This window comes from Pezoporus occidentalis, unplaced genomic scaffold (genome assembly GCF_034315485.1).
Source record: "Pezoporus occidentalis ecotype Australia unplaced genomic scaffold, CSIRO_AGI_Poc_V1 ctg31, whole genome shotgun sequence".
NCBI lineage: Eukaryota > Metazoa > Chordata > Aves > Psittaciformes > Psittacidae > Pezoporus > Pezoporus occidentalis.
In genome coordinates this window covers 1,482,880-1,499,665 of record NW_026915052.1, presented here as the reverse complement: position 1 = coordinate 1,499,665, position 16,786 = coordinate 1,482,880, and the positions used below count along the sequence as shown (strand labels likewise).

Genomic DNA, 16,786 nt, shown 5'->3' with positions numbered 1-16,786 from the left:
CCATCAGGCTCCAAGACTTCCCTAGCATCCACCAGAGTCAAGTGTGAGATTGATAACAGAGTTTTAAAAGCAGGCTAAAAAGCTGCTGGGGAATACTATGAACTCAATCCTCCCTGCCGGTTTTAGCTTTTTGTTTTGTTCCTCTCACCATCCTGTTTTTCAGAGTTATTTTCCGTGCCCTGTGTGCGGTTACCTGGATTCCCACGGGGCTGGGACAGCAGGTGCTGGTGCTGAAGGAGTGGTGGTGGGGGTCTGGTTTGTCCAGCGCTGCCCTGGCTTCAGTGGGGTAACTCCCCTGAAACAGGCAGTGCCATGCCAGATTGATCGGGTGGTGCAAGCGGGGCTCTGCCCATGAATGCATGGGGTGCCAAACTGCAAAACAGGAGCTTGCTGCTGTTTTTTCACTGTTATCTCCCTTAGCTACAGTCATCTTCATTTTTATGTGTGACAACTGTAGGTAAAACCTTTTCGACAGAAGTGCCATTTTGCAGGCTGATGAGAGGGGATTTAAGAAGGTCATTCAGTACACGTGGACAGAGCTTTCTTGCTCTGGGGTAGATGCGCAGCACAAGTCACTCTTTAGGAGGAAAATTTGCTTGTTTGCACCAGTGTGGCACTGCCGTTACCCTCTTAATTCAGTGGAAGGAGTCTGGACTTTCTCAGAGGTTGAGCCCGGTCAAAATGTCACCCAACAAAATGTTTTTTGCCTTTATTTGAGCCATCTTGTAAAATTACTTGGGCTCTGTGTGGAAGACCAGAAACAGTGTGTATATCTCTGATTATTACTAGCATGGAAAGATTGGTAGTTATTTTGACAACATTCGTAGTAAATGACGAAAAGGTACTGGTCAGCCAGTCATTACTCACTTTTCTTTATAAATTTGTGAGCAGCTGTTAGGAGAAAAGTAAAAGTAGTGTTCAGCCATTCCATAGGCTGCTTTTGCATTTGTGGGGATGTGACTAATATAATAGGCTTGTGCTCAGTGGAGTACTGACTGCAAAAAAAGGAGTTTGTGTTCATTTGCAGGGGAATTTTGCACTTGAATGTAGCTGAAGGAAAGCCTATTTTGTGGAAGAACTATATAACAGGAAAGCTCCCATATAAATAGAAAACATTGCTGTTCGTTTCTGATGGTGAGTAAATACATAAAGGCACAGAAATGGTTCCTTTGCTTCAGCAGGACATAAGTGCCACTATAGCATGAGGTTGACTGCCCTTGTGTCTTTTCCATAGATTGTTTTTCTTTCTCAGCCCGTGTTTGAACTGCACTGCCTAAACACACAGTGATCAAATCAGCTGTGACATAAAGGTTGAACCTTTCCAGGGATTTTGGAGATTGGAATATTTTTATATCATAACTGCAGAAAAAACCTCTGTGAAGTAATCATACTTTTTGTACAAGAAAGGCTTGGTTTTCTGTGTCATGTCACATAACTTCAAAGGGCATAGATTTCAGGCTGAGTTTTTAACACTGGCTTCGGTGGCTGAGTGGGAAGATGGGAGCCCAGAGGGTGAGAAGTAGAAGAGAGATGCCAGGTGTAGAAATAAACCCATGTTTCTCAGTGGGCAACCCTGGAAGCCCTCGGCTTGGGAGATGTGCGTGCTCACTCTGACAAGAGCATCCTTTGCAGCATGGTTGCTTCTCCCCTTTCCCTCCCACCTTGCAAATGGTAATTGGTGGGTTGTGCACTAGAAATGTTATGAAAAAAAAAAAAGAAGAAAAAGTGGGTGGGTGGGGTATCTGGGGATTTGGTGTCTAAGCTCAGGAGTTAAGCCGGAAATCCCAGAGATGTAATGAAAACAAAACGGACTTTTCACTCGCGCTGTGGCATTCTGGCAGTGAGAATGCTTTCATGAGCCAATGTTTTCATTGTAGGTTTTCTCGAGAGAAGTAGTGGAAACGAATCGTTAACCCCTTAACAGGAATGAATGTGGTTGCTGCAGCGAGGAGAGGAGAGCTGTCTTGGCTCCTAGTTGCCATGTAGCAGTGCTCTGGGGTGTGTGTATGTTTGTGTGTAGTGGGGATGGTGGGGTAGATACTGCCTGTAAGGAGTTTAATAATGTTAATGGCAGATGTGAAGTGGTTACTTAGCGGTTGTTGTTTTTTCCTCTTTGCATGTATGCCTTTGCAGAAAGATTCAAGCGCCATCAGCACAGACCATCGTTAAATTCAGCAGCTTTTAAACTCACTCTTTCTTCTGGCATTTGGTAGCATATTTCTTGAACGAGAAAAGGGGGACACTGCTGGCCAGTCCCTTGGCAGAGTCATAAAAGCTGCAGATGGAAAAGACCTACCAAGTAGCAGATCCCAGTTTTCTTGAAAAGTGGAAGTACAGGATGTGTTCTGTCACAGCCATGTTATGTATATAGCTTTAAATGTCCAGGAGCCTTGGATGGCGTTCAGCCTTGCAGGAGTAAGCCCCTTCATTAAAAACAAGGGAGTTTGGGGAGGAAGGGAGGCAGGAGTGTTTAATCTAATTTACTTTAACAGCCACTTTTGGTGAAGAGATTGTGTATCCCTGTCCTCCATGCTCTGATTAGGATGCATTTTATATTGATATTTTATTTCACCTTTTGATCATGGCTGGCACTTACCATATTTCTCTCTCCACTCTCTCATTAGGGTATTTTATCTGCAAGTATTCTTGGAAACGGTACAGAGCATTAGCCCCCTGCTCTGGCTAAAGAGCATCTCATCTAGGCTTTAGCATCTTGGAAGGACAATTAAAGTCATTGCACACCTTCTTCCAGCTGTCCTAGATTCTGTGGTTCAGTCTTTGCATGCAGGTTGTGGGACTGTCGGTGCTGTGCAGACTTGGGATGTAATTGCATAGCTGCTGCAAGGGGCTCTGCCTCTGCAGCTGACCTTGCTCAGTGCATCTGGTCTCTGAATAGATGTTTGCCTTCTTTCTTCCCACTTTGACAGCTCCCCTCACGCCCTACACTTTAGCCCCTCACTCTGCCCCAGCCCACTCCTTGTCTGCTCATGCTGGGAAACCATTGCAGTGGCAAGGTATTTGGGGCTGAAACTGCCTTGGCAATGAACAGAGGCTGAGGAGAGAGTCGGTTCTCTCACATGCCCCTGTTTGAAGAGGGAAAAAATAGGGAAGGAAAGAAATGCTGCTGAATAAATGATGGTCCTACATAATTTTTTATACCACGCTGCTTTCGTAATGGTCATTTAAACAAGGTGCTCTGGTGGGGGAGGAGAGAACAAGACGAGACTGCAGACAGGGACTAAATAGCCCTCTTCTTCTTTTAAGACATTTATTATTTTCAGAGTCAAACCTGTAGCCAGCTAATGTAACTGTAAAAGTCTCCTTTGAACTATTGGCGAGGCCCTCTGAAGTCTGCTGTTATAGCTGATGTACTTGCACTCAGGCAAAATCCAGATTTGAATTTAGCACCTACTTGTTTTATTTTCCTTATTAAACCAACTCCCAGCTCATTTTTTCCTTTCAATGACTGCTTTTCGTTTCCCGTTTTCTAGAGTGCCCTATTACTAGCTCAGAAAAAGAGTTAGAAACTGAAGGGAAGTTTCCCGAGCAAGGAGGAATTTTCTTTTTTGGCCTTTTTTTTTTTATTTTCTTTCCCTATGGGTTGGCCAGGAGCCAACCTGTCTTTCAACAAGTAGAGAGCCATTCCAAGTTGAAATTTATAGAGGAGAGTCCAGGTTCAAGGGCTGAAGCCCGCCAACAGCTCCAGCCTCTTTGTTACTGATTAATTGTGCAAGCGGTTCAGCTGGTTTGCTCACTTATGCCCGCTCTTCACAGCACCACAGTGCTTTTGAGCCGGCTGTCCCTGCTTTCCCCCTTGCTTTTCAGCAGGGCTTTCACCTCTCACTGTACAGCATCCCCCCAAATTAATTTTAACCTCATGCAGTCCAAGCTGCACCAATTTGACTTTATGGTAAATTTACAGAAAATTCTTTCCCTCCTATTTTTTTTCCCATTCTCCCCCTCTCTTCTCCCCCCCCCCTTTTTTCTTCCTTTCCCTAGAGCTAATTTTAAATGTCTGGAGCTTCCCACTTCACTGCAGCTCATATTAACAATTGTTTCTTGGCATCACTTGGAACTCAAGTTCCCAGGTTTTAATTAGTTTACTCAAACGCAAGCAGCGTGGCAAAATAGTTTCTTTCAGCTTTACCTGCAAAGGATGTTTCCTGTCTCAGCAAGAGGGTTTCCCTTGCAGAGGGATTTGAAAGGCAGAAGTTTTCAAGTGGTCTCAATATGGGGCCCCACAAAAGTGAGTGTGGGAGATGAGGGGGAGAAAGAGCAGGAAGGAAAAAGGAGAAAAGAATTAAAACAACAAAAAAGAGTTTAGGAAAGTACCTTAAAATGCAGATGGTCCCAATACTGCAACAAACTGGATGTCAAAGAATAACCCTATTGACATTAGTGGAGCTTTTGCCATTGGCTTTAGCAAATGCAGGGTTTCACCCGTAGCCTGCACCGAGCTGTGGGTATGTCAGGGGTACTCTTGCAGTCACCAGGATTACTGATATGCAGAAAGTTAAGCATGTCTGTAAGTGTTGGCAGGACTAAGATCTGTGCTGGTATTTTCAGACCAAGTGAAATGCACGTGGGAGGTTTTTAAAGAAGAAAGTGCATGGGAGTTGAAAAAGGAGAATATAGTCAAGCCTGCCATTTTTAAGTGCCTTGGGGAAAAACCTGGGTTGCTATTAAAAATATCGGAGGACTAATGGTTGCTAATTGTGACACAATTAATTTCTTAAAAGTATTTGATTATGAGTCCCAGGAAAATAAAAAGATGGGAATGAAGAGCTAGAAATTCAGGCCTGTGTTTCAGTTTAAACATTTCTTTTTTATTAACTAGAAATAAAAGCAAGCCTTGAGGTTCACTTTACCTTGCATTCTGGTTACTTTACTCCTAGAATTCTACTTTTGAGTAGTTATTTAAAGAATTAAAAAAGAACAACAACAAAGAAAGGAAGCTCAAACCCAGCAGCTGTCTGAGACTCCTAGATGTGGCTTTTCCAGAAAGCTTTTTAAATCTTGTTTAAATATTTCTCCAGTGCTGTTACTCAGGAAATAAAAATGTGTGCTGTTTGTCTATAGCAGATTAGAAGTTTACCTTTAATGTGACAGCTTCTCCAGCCTGGTGTCGGAAATATGCCTCAATTTTAGGGTATTATGAAACAGGTCTGGAGCAGAAACAATATATTTAAGAGAGAACGAGATAGAATTTGTGGGTTTCTTTCTTTAATGGTTTCTAACCAGAAACCTTTTCTGTGTCTGTCTCTGAAACTTCTGTGCATGCAAGTGGCCAGCACATGTAAACTACACTTTGAAATTTAACATCTAACCTCAAAAAATCTTAAGTTCAGCAAAATGGAACTTTTTTTTCTAGTCTATGGACAGCTCTTTGTAATGATCTGGCAGAGGAATCTAAAGTGTGATGGGGTTTTTTTTCTCTCCAAAGCATTCATAATTTCAGCAGTAGAAAACTGAAGTACACCCAAGCTCTGAGAAGGCTCTCTCACATCTGCCTCTGCCTGTGTGCTGATTCCCTGGGGTCCCATTTATAAGAATCTAACAAGATAGAATCTGCCTTTGAGTATCAGTAAATATGGCTAAAGATCACAAAACTGTACTCATAATTGTTCAAGACTAAAAGGCAGAATATAGTGTTTGATTAATGTTTATGGTACAGGGCCTTTTTGCAGAAAGAATTTAAAACAGTAGCCCCTAAGCCCCCCTAAAAACAACCCCTGAGCCCTCACTCCAGCCCCCTCAGCCTCCAGTGAAGGATGCTATCCTCATTGTGCAAAGCACATCATTTAAGATGATACATTTTATTTTTGATTTTTAAGCTGATCAAGGATAACAGATTTGAGCTATTGAAAGGGATGCCGAAGGTAGTTTTCTGTCAGCAGTGCTAGTACACAGGAGCATGAGACATCTTTACTGGCCACGAGAAGCACCCATCGCTCAGGTCAGGGGGCTTTTGGCAGTGCATTGTCTTGGACTGGCCTCATCCTTACCATGTCTACTCTATAAATGAGGAAAACTACCCCCAGTCCTCAATGCTCCCTATCTGACAATTAATGTTCATTAGAAATATTAAAGTGGGGACATGCGGTGGTGTCTGTCAGAGGAACCTAGCAAAGGCATTTGCTTGTTTTGGAAGGACTGATGAGCTCGATTGATGAGTTCTCTATTAGTGCTGGAGCCTTGGGGCTGCTCAGGCTAAGGTTTGCGTTTGCAGCAGGCATTACCTAGGTGGGGTGATGCCCTGGTTGTCCTCACTGCATCCATAGGAAGCCTGAAAACTTCTGTTGTCTTCGCTGCTGGGAGACTTCCCTGCTGTATGGAAAGGTTTATTTTTTTCAGTGGTAGTGAGTGGAGAATACAGTACAGACTGATCTGCTTCTCTTTCATTAGCTCTTCTAAGACGCTTGTTTAAATGCGTTCACTTTGCTTCTCAAATGGTGAATGCCAGTGTTTCAAATATCACTGCTAACAAGGGGAAAAAAAAATATCTTTGAAAAAGCCCAGGCCAGGACTGTGTTAAAATGCTGGTTTAGAAATGGCAAAGGTGAGTCTGGATGTGCACAAAGAGGGGAAGATGTGAGGAAGAGTTGGTGCTAGTTTACGTTTAGGGTAGGTCGCTCTCCTGCCAGGGCAGAGCCCAGAGTAGATCATGTGGCAGCAGCCAGCAGTGGGGGTACAGCTGTGGCAGCTGTGGCTAGCAAGAGGAGATGGGTGCTAGTGAAGGTGTTCAGGGGATGTACTGAGTGGTGGCTTTTGCAGTGAAAACCCATGTTTTGGGGAACACGGTGAGGGTACAGAGAGAAAACTTAGGTGGCCAGATATGTATATGCTCCAGCGGAGTTTGTTTCGTACAGAGGAAACTGTGGCCTTTGGGTCAAGGCAGTAACTGGAGTGTGCAGAGTAGAAATACCACCCCAGTGTGCCACATGGCACTTCCAAAATCATGCTTGAATACTTGTTTCTCATTCTCCTGTTCCTACACTTCCCTTAGCCCTGCCTGTGTGATGTCAGTGCTGAGCAGAGCCTAAATTCTGTTCCCCATAACCCTTTTCTAGGGTAGATCCTCATGGTTTGATGGGTAAAGCAAAGGAGACCATCAGCACTTTCTCTAGCCCTGCAATCCCACCCTTGTTTCCGGGAGTGGGGCAAGTCCAGGGTTTTTTAGTGCTAGTTGCTGTCAGTTTTAACCCTCCCATCTCTTTGCCCCTGCCAGCTTTAAATTGCCCACAGGAGATATGCGCTCTCATTTCTCAGATGAGGCAGAAAAGATGCGAATGGCTTTATTTTCCAAAGTACCAGCTTCATCTGGCAGGGGTTTGGGGCAGCCTGTAATGCTCAGCACCCTTTTGGATTAGGCCACAAGCATTACCATCCAAAGTGACAGCAGGGAGCAGAAGTGATGGTGGGGCTATGGCTGTGAGAGCCTGCCCTCTGGTTCATTGCTCACAGCTCTGCCCTTTTGTGCATGCACAGATTTTTTTGAACAAGCCCAAATCCCCCTGGGTCTCTGTGCTGTTAGCATGCTCCCCCATCCCCAGACTCCTCAGCAAAAAGGCTGGATTAAACAAATATGAAATTACAGGCAAGGCACTGGGGAGGGTGGTGGTCTGTCCCCCCTTGCAGCCCGCATGCTGCCTGTGAGAATGAATGGAGGATGGGGGGCCACTTCCCAAGCTTCATCAGTGTTGCCACTGCAGGCATGGGTCCGGAAGATTGCTTCTGACTCATAACTGAATAGGCATCTAAGGAAATTTCACTTACGACTGTGCGATAAGGCCCTTCTTGTGTGCAGAAATGGGAGCCCTGGAGCCGGGTGCCTTGGGTGAGATGCTGAGTTTGGCTGGATCCATCCGAAGCTGGATGCCCTCAGCTCCAGTGTGGGTGTCGGTCCCTAGAGGATCAGGGTGTCCTCTGCACAGCATCCCCGCAACTGGGTGCTGAGGAAGAGGCAGGAGGGAAAGGGGGGGGGGGGGGGGGGAGAGAAAAGGACTGTGACAAAATCACGCGACACCCACGTAAATATTGTTTGTATGAATTGGGTTCTTCATCTTTTGTTAGCAGCAGCTTGTTAATTAACAGCAGATTAGTGCTGCTTTCTTCTGACACATGAATATATTTTGGGCTAGAAAATACTTCTACTCAATAAAACTGTATGACTGAACAATTCAGAAAGTACCAGCAGAGTGCCATAATGGATTCCCTTTTCATCCCCTCCCCCCCGCCTCCTCCTGCTCTAAATGCAAGCAGATTTCTGCAGTCTAGTGCAGAAGAGACATGTTAAACACAGCTAAATAAATCATGTTTACTCTTGGCGTTCTTGGTAGTGAAAAATCTGTTGGCTGTTTTTACTTCCTTATTTCTCAGCATTTGCTTCCTACCTGTTTTTGAGCCTGTGCCCAGAAATAGTAGTTTTGTCAAACGAGTGGATTATGCCAACCAGCAGTTCCCTCTGCCAAAGAAGCTGCTGGATCACAAACCCTGGTGACTTCTTTCTTACAGTGATACTGAGATTCTCCCCCTTCCTCCCTCCCCCCATATTAGAATATAAAAGTATTAAAGTCTGGAGAGGGCAAAAATATAAGCAGATCTGGTGGTTTAAGAGCCCAGATGAAGGAAAGTTGAACTTCTGTTTCAGAAGCCCTCCTTTAAGCTGTTTGTGGAAGTGAAAGCACTGGAGAGGATAGCAATAATAGAAACCAGCCGTTTTCCTTTTGTTGTTATCATTCCTTGTCCCGTCCCCCTTCTTCCTACCCCCCCCCCCCCCCCGTGGGTGTGGGGTTTATTTCAGTGTTGAGGGGTTTTGGGTGGATTTCTTTTTCTTTTTCCCTCTGCAGAGAGCTTTACAGCTAGGAGGGAGAGGTACCTAAGCTTTTATTTTAACCAAGTTGGCTTGTGAGTTCTGCTGTTCCAGGCAGTGGATGAGCTCTGATTTTGGGGCTGAATTCTGCTCCTGACGCTGCTTTTCTGGACCACCCTGTAAACCCCTTGCTTTGGTGAGGGCTAAGCCAAAGGGTCGTAGCTCCCTTTGCAAGGTGGGGTGAATGAAGATGTGACAAACCATGCTATATGTGCATGTATTTTTACATATATATATGTATATTGCATCTCTGCTGTCATCAGCAGAGCTGTATCGACTGGAGGGTAGCAGAGCGTAAAATGTAACTAACTCCGTTTTAATGCAGTCTTGGGTATTAAGCACTCTTCTTTGACCTCATGTGGCAACTTTTTAGTCTGGACCTATCCTCCTCACTTCTTTTATCCCAGATGTCAATGATCCCAGATGTGACTGTAACATGGATTATGAGCGTGGTGGACTCTGTTTGGTTTTAAAATTAGAAAAAAGATTCTTTTTCCCATCAGAGCTTTGCATGTATTTACTCTTTGATCACATTGGAAGGGCCTATCCTGTCTCCAGAGGAGCTTTAGTTCTGCTTTCGGTGGTAACAGGGATCTGGCCCGTGCTGAATATTAGCATTTTAATAGCTTACTTAAAATCCTATTGCTGGTGCACTCACAGGGCTCCCTGCAGGAGGAGAGTCCAGCTCTGGGGTTTTGTAAAGCGATGTTGCAGGCTGCAATGCCTGCTGAAAGAGAGAAGTGAGGATGGCCTATTTGTCATAGATTATTAGTATTGTCAATAATAACATGTCTACAGTAGCCAAATTAATTCCTTCTTCCACTTTACTAAGTCCAAGAAATACCAGATCAGTTTCAGAACAGGGGAAGAAAGAAACTGAATCAAAGTTTGTATGTTATGATTCCTCTGAATTTCTGGTGGGAATACTCTGTGATAGAAATGATATTTCCACAGAGGCATTGGCTGCCAGTTTGCTTAATTACATTAAATAGTGGTATAAACCTCGGCAGAACATAAACGTCTGTTACAGCCAGTCATTAGAATATTGAATCATAAGGAATAATGATACCAGTGCTAACGTGTTACAACAGTCTTTATTATATTAGTGATTAAAGCGTTATTTAAAAAATAAGGTTTGTTGTAGTGGGTTAGGTGTGCATGCATATTTTCTCTGATCACCTATTAAGAGCCTGAGGACTGGATTTGAATTTATTACAGGGAAATAAAAGGCTTGCTTAGAGGAAGAACTACTAGATTGCTGCTTATGATTTTGCAATTTGATTCCACTTGTCCTTAAGGAAGATTCATAATGCTTACTTCAGAAATGCCATCTACATCTAGAAAATTAGGGTTAAAAGGACTACTTTGTTGAAACTAATTACAGGCTAGTTCAGTTTTTTAGTTGGTGACATTTTAGAGATTTTGCTTGTAACGTAAGAGGTTATAGAAAGATTTGGTTAGACTGTGATATACAATAGTAAGCTGCTGTTTGAGTATATTGACATTTTCATCAGAAACAAAACAAAAAAACACTAGCCTTTATTTTACGGGGATGATAGGTATGAACTTGATATCACTTTCTCACACTGGCTGTGGATGTTTGAAGGAATTCTTTTGCTTCACCTCCGTTTGTACAGTATCTCTGTTTATTTATTTATTTATTCGAATACCCTTTCCTGGGTAATCAACTTCAGTTTCCATTTCAAGCAGATCTGATGGTAAAAGTCTTTTTGTGTCTTACACTTTTACCTTACAGAGAAAGTTGCTATTCTGTACAAATAAATGGCTGAATTGAGAGCTATGGGGAAATCTGATCCAGAAAAAAACATCCCTCAGAAAAAATGCACTGTATGCAGAACAATTCATATTTTCTTGTATTTGTCTTTGCTCATAGTTCTTGTGTCATACTGAAAGGAGCAAGACCTTCTTTATGTACCATATTGTGTTTTACCTCTCCTGGTTCAGGGTTCAATTATCCTATCTAATTAGCACTTGTGAGTGCCCAAATTCTGCTTAGATTCAAGTCTTTGGGTGAAACTTTTCATTGTATTATTTAGCAGCAAGTTTGCAACATGCTTCCTTGTGCAAATGAAACGTCAGTTTATTATTTCCCTGTTTTAACTTACGTTATAGTCTGAACTGGATTCCTGGTTGCTGTTTTATTTTTCTGCTTTCTTTCATTATTTAAAAGCTAGTTAATTTTCTAGCCTCTCTTCCATTCAGAGAGCATTATTTACTCAGTTGTGCTGGTGTCCAGTAAATTGAGGGCTGAAGCTTTAGATCCTTAGGGTTCCCCTCATTTGGTGGATTGTTTTACCGTCTCAAGCTGATGGCTCCACTCATTTAATTTGACAGATTCAGTTATCAGACTTGGTCCCCCTTGTACAGATGCAGCTGGATTGGTTTTCCCTTGAGAGATCCAAAACTCAAAGGGGAAAAAAACTAATTTTAAAAATCTCTGTTGCTTCCATGACACCCCCTCCCCAGTCACTTGCCCTGCTTCGCTTGCTTAAGTTTGCTTGGTGTCAGTGAAATGCTCTGCTGAGTGTGAATGTGCTCCATGCACAGGGCAAAATTTGCAGATTATAAACATGCACGTTAATGCGACCCCTCCAAACTTGAAGTGTAATATATGCGTAGGCAGGTAGACTATTTTTCACATTGAAATTCAGGACTTAAAAAGTGCCTAGACTTACATTGCTTTTGGCAAGGGGTGAGCCAAAAAAACCAGGAGCTGTGGTTCTCTCTCAAAGCTAATTGTGTCTGTATATTAAGTTTGTCCATCTGTGCTTTGCAGGGATATCTGCATTACCTGATGGTCCTCCTTCTCATTTCCAGCAGTGAAACAGTTAACAGTGCTGCTGCTTAGTATATTGCTGTTACAGAGTCTTTATAGTTTCCAGGACATTTAACTAAATCAAGTGGATGTCATTAGCTGATTTTCACAGATGGGGAGACTGAGGCACAGAGGGGCAGAGTGATTTCATCTGCCTCTATTTCCCAAAGTTCCCTCCCCTTCCAGGAATTGTTTGTGCTACAAAACAGCTGAAAAGTTGTTAAAGCTTCATCTTGCCTAATTCCACCAGTTATTTTTTTCTTTTTTTTTTTTTTTTTTAGTGTGGGATAGGGACAAAATTCAAAAATACTACCAGAAGGCAGAGCAAGGCAGAGATACTTACCTGAGCAGAAAATCCTGCTGTTCTTTTTTTCCAGAGGTCATATTCTGCCTGAGGATACTTGTCTGCAGCACAGTCCTGAATGGCCAAGGCAGAGAAGTCCACCAGTGTTACTGACTCTTGCCCATCTGGGGCTCTTCCCTGGCCACTTCACTTCCTTTGGTTTAGCCTCTTGACCGTGCTCTTGTGTTCAAGCCCTCTGATTATTTGTAGTGGTATTTCTCTCTCAAGAGCTTGTATATATTATTGTGCCCTTTGCAAACAGCTCTTTCCATCCTCTGATTTCCTTTCTTGATTCCAGGGCCTGTTAAATTGCTGTGATCGTCTGTTGGGGTGGTTATATGTTTCAATTATATCAGGAATATTTGCTGGTGTATAGAAATATTCATGGTATAATTAGGACAAAAAAATTTAATCCCCACAAGGATTTTTACAACCATTGAAACTCCCCAGGACTTAATCACAAGAGTTGGGGAGCAAACTTGGGTAAATTGATGAACTGTTTATTGTCAACCCTTTATGCCTCTTGGAAAACAAACTGCACAAATCAGGGTGATTATTGTTACTTGTTAGTTTATTGTGGTAGCTTCTGGACATTGCAGCTCAGATCAGGGCACCATTGTGTTAGGCGCTCTGCACCCCCGCAGCGAGAGCCAGGCTCTGCTTGGAAATGTTTCGGGGCTGAACAGACCAGATGGGCAGAGGGTGGGAAGGAGAAATCTTTGCTCCTGTGAGAACATGTACTGTAGTCTGTGTGGCCCATGTCTTGGGGTGTGCTCCCCAGCCCCGTTCCCAGCCCAGAGACCTATCTGCAAGGTGAGAAAATGCCCTGGTTTTGTATCACATCTGTTTACATGCTGTATTTATCCCTGATGATGTTTTTAGGCCAAATCTTGCCCTTTTTTCTCCTGCTTTCCCGCCTGGTTGCTGTCATAGCAGGGAATATGGTACTCCTGGGACAAAGCCTTGTGTTGGTGGGGTGGGCAGAGGGCACAGAAGGAGAAAGTGATGAATGGAGCCTTGGGGTAGGCAAGAGTCTTTATTCTTGTGTGCTTAATCAAGGTGAGCGAAGATGTTTCAGTTTTCGCTTAGCTTCATGTTCAAAGCATAGGCAGTGGGCTAGGAGCAGGTTGAGATGAGCATCAGGTGGGAGGAGGGCCAGGTGGTCTTACAGGAGCCCCCACAAGGACCCAGCTCATAGGGATGCCGCTGATGTCTCTGTGTGGCACCTGGATACCGACACCCCTGCAGGCCTCTCACCCTGGCCCCAGGCGGGTCCAGCAACAGCTGCCATTTCCTAAAAGATGGGTTTTGGCACTGCATATGCAATTTTGCAGGCATACTGTGGGCTACTTCTGGGAATCCACATGGTCTCTTAGGTAAGTAAAAATCTCTACAGCCTGCCCTCGATGTTTGAGCCTCCAAAATGCTATGTGCAAATATGTGGATGACCTAAAATGCGGATTTTTATGCAGTAAGAAGAGTTGCATGCTCAAAACAGTAAATTTAGATATATTAGGATATTTATTAACCACACGGGGTGTTCCAAGCTCAGTTTATTTATCTTTGTAAAGTGCTTCCAGATCTTTGCATGGAAGGCACTAGAAAAATGAAAGGCTTATTATTATTATTATTATTGTTATTATTGTTGTTGTTATTATTATTACAGCATCTAACTACTGACAGGCAACCACAGCTGCATGCTCAATTCAAGCCACTTAAATTTAGGGGCTGATTTTTACACTATTGACTCTTAATACTTTTTCCCATTGACTCCATATGCAGAAATGTGTGTTCACCTGCCCCGCTGAAGTATCATTATTCTCCAGAAATATGTAAATGGAGTGCTTTTAAAGAAAGGAAGAAAATGTGGCATAAATATTAAGTGTTCACATTTATATGGTAAAACTCAACTGCCATTTAAGAAGGGCTTCAAAGCAGCCAACTGTATGAGCTGGTAGTTGTTTCTCTATCATTAAAAGAGAAAATGCATTGATTAAAATAAAACCAAGGAATCTTGTAGACAAAGAATAACATTTACGGTGTTCTGGGGTCTGAGATGAGCTACGAGCAGCCCAGGAAATGGAGCCCTGAGTTTCACAGTCAAGCGGTTTCACCAGCACGGTTGTGCACAGCCGCGTGTGGGTTATGTAATCTCACACTTCACCCACCCACACCTAAAGACAACGGGCACCTTCGAAAGGTCTTGGCATTATTCAGAGGGAAGGCTCCCAGCAATACCCCTGCACGGTGTTTAACCTTATCTCTACTTACCTTTAGGAGTTCCTTTCTCTTTTCTTTCCTCTCCTTCCTTCCTTCTACTTCTTTTTTTTTTTTTTTCCTCCTTTTCTTTCCTGTGGTACATCAATAGTGATATTTTTGTGTCTCCAAAAATGGAGCAGATATAGGGAGAAAAATCCCATTAGCACCATGATGTGTTTTCACGGCAGCTCTGAAGGTTCCGGTCATGGCCGTTTTGTGCATTTTGTAGCATTGTCCTCATGCTGTTATTTTTTTTTTTTTTTCTTTCTTTCTTTCTTTTTTTTCCCTAAGTAGAGTTGAAATGTTACATTCTCAAAACACCAGCTAAGTATTAAATAATACCTAGCCTATGCTTTCTTTAGGTTTTAAAATAGAAAATAATTAACCAGTGGTTTTAAAGATCTCCAGAACAGTCAAACAGGCCTATGAAACCCCAGGATCTAATAACAAAAGTGAGCTGGTTTTCCAGTGCCCTGAGAGTTTGAAGATACCCTTACTCTGGCTTTTGAGTTACAGGAGCTCAACCATGTTTCATTCTGGTATAGCACGGCCCTGAATTTAACTGATTTTCGGAAAAAGACAAAGAAAACCCCAAAACCCAGCAATGTTGCTGGCTGCTAATTAGATGTATTTTAACTGCAAGGTCATTTTAGCAGCTAATATTGTTGTTATGTGTTTCAGTGTGAATCCTTAGTGAAGCTATTAAACTGTGAGAGCCTGAACTTACCAGACATTTTGTAACGTGGCTGGATTTTTGTATCCTTGTTCAGAAATCTGTGGGGAGTGGAGGACCTTTCTGGCTCTGACATGGAAAACACATTTCTTACCAGCTGAATACCAGGGTGGTCAGCTGAGACCTGCTTGCACCTTCCTTTTGCACCTTTTTTTTTAGTCTTTAAATTTTTCCCTACCTGGCAATAAGATTTCCTTTTTCTGTTGCACTCCCTTCCTTCTCTCCCGGGCGGTAGTCAAGCCCCATGGTGCACCTTCTAGCTGAGGATGCGTATTTAGCAGCAAGGACTGGTCTCGGTTATTTCAGGATACTTTTGACTCCTGCCTGTTGTATACGACAGGTTGGCAGCTCTCAGTAGCCGGTGGGCTCTCAGCATCAGGCAGGCTCCTGCTTTTGTAAAGCCATAGCCCACAGCAGATAGCAGACTTAGCCATCATTTTCCGATCGGTTTCTCACCCAGAATTCTTACTTTGTAATTGCTGGGTTGCATTTCTCAGGGTTAGGATTTTCCCCCGCTGTCTCATTGCATCAGTTGCTTTTATTCTCCTTCGCACTCTAAAACAAAATGACTGATACAATATCCAAACTGATGAAAAAGAAGGGGATTTTTTCCACCCTTTATTAGCTCAGATTTGAATTGGGTTATCTGCCTATCTTGTTTATGAAATTTTGTGCTGTCTTTTCTGCACAGACTGTGACTCCCAAATCTTCCACAGCTCCATTTCCATATTCCTGCGTGCTTGTTCTTTGTTAATCACTTGGCAAGCGCTTATTTGAATATTAAAAATTTCTTTAATCATCAAAGGCAGGAGCACAGCTTCATGAATATTCATATTTTTTTCCTCCTCAGACTGGATTCTAGTTCATTACCCTGCAGTAAAGCCAAACAGTCATCAATCGCGCTCATTACAGCCGCTGGCGTTTTGATTGGCTGCCTGCTGCTGGTAGCCCGCGTCCCCCATCCTCCCGCTCTCCTCCATGAGCTGTCGTGTACCTGCCAACAACAACAACAAAAAAAAAATATCAACAATGCAAGAATAAATTTCTCCGGTTGAAAAACAACTTTGCAAACTTGTCAAAGAGTCCTTGTCACTTTTTTTTAAATTTTTTTTGGTTTTACACCAGAAAAAATAAATAAAAAAAAATTAGAAGGGAGAAACTTGAGCTTTAGAGATGAATATTTGTCAAGAGAGTTGACGTAAGTTTCATTTGCATAATGACTTTGTACTTCTGCATTAATAAAATTTGCATATGAAGCCATGTTAATTACTCCTGATCATGCTTTTTGCATTCATGCATAGTAATTTTCTCCGACTTGTGAGAATTAATGTCTTGGCATGGGGGGAGGAAGGGGGAGAGTTGGGGTACTGTCAAATTGCTGTGCCAGTGCCCCTCACTCACACTCTTTCTCCTTCTTGCTCACCACGTTGCTGTTCTTGATCTATGACTCATTTATGCATTATCATTTGAAATTCTTGGGAGAAAGAAATGTCTCAATTTAAAGGGAATCCTTGTCTGCCAAAAAAAAAAAAAATTATAAATAAAATCCCTGAGCAAAATATAACAAGAAATCCCTTCCCTGCCCTCCTTCTTCCCTCCTCAGTGCAGCCTTTCCATTTCCAGCTCTAGCAAAGTTTTGTCTTGGCATCATTAGTCGGTGGAGGGGAACTGCTCCAAAACTGCTCTGTGTGTGCTGGGGGAAGAGGTAAAGGCTGGTGTGCAGGTGTGTCTGGCTGAGTGCCG

At 42.9% G+C, this 16,786-nt stretch overlaps 1 protein-coding gene and 1 long non-coding RNA gene across 5 annotated transcripts in view; both read left to right on the top strand.

Moving 5' to 3' along the window:
* Positions 1 to 16,786, top strand: part of BCL11B (BCL11 transcription factor B) — a 96,633-nt gene that overhangs the window by 20,754 nt on the left and 59,093 nt on the right. The gene's annotated exons all lie outside the window — the stretch shown is intronic.
* On the top strand, positions 12,004 to 16,303 carry LOC134168339 (uncharacterized). The gene is made up of 2 exons (XR_009966501.1): positions 12,004 to 14,762; positions 15,894 to 16,303. It is a non-coding gene; the product is annotated as an uncharacterized LOC134168339 (long non-coding RNA).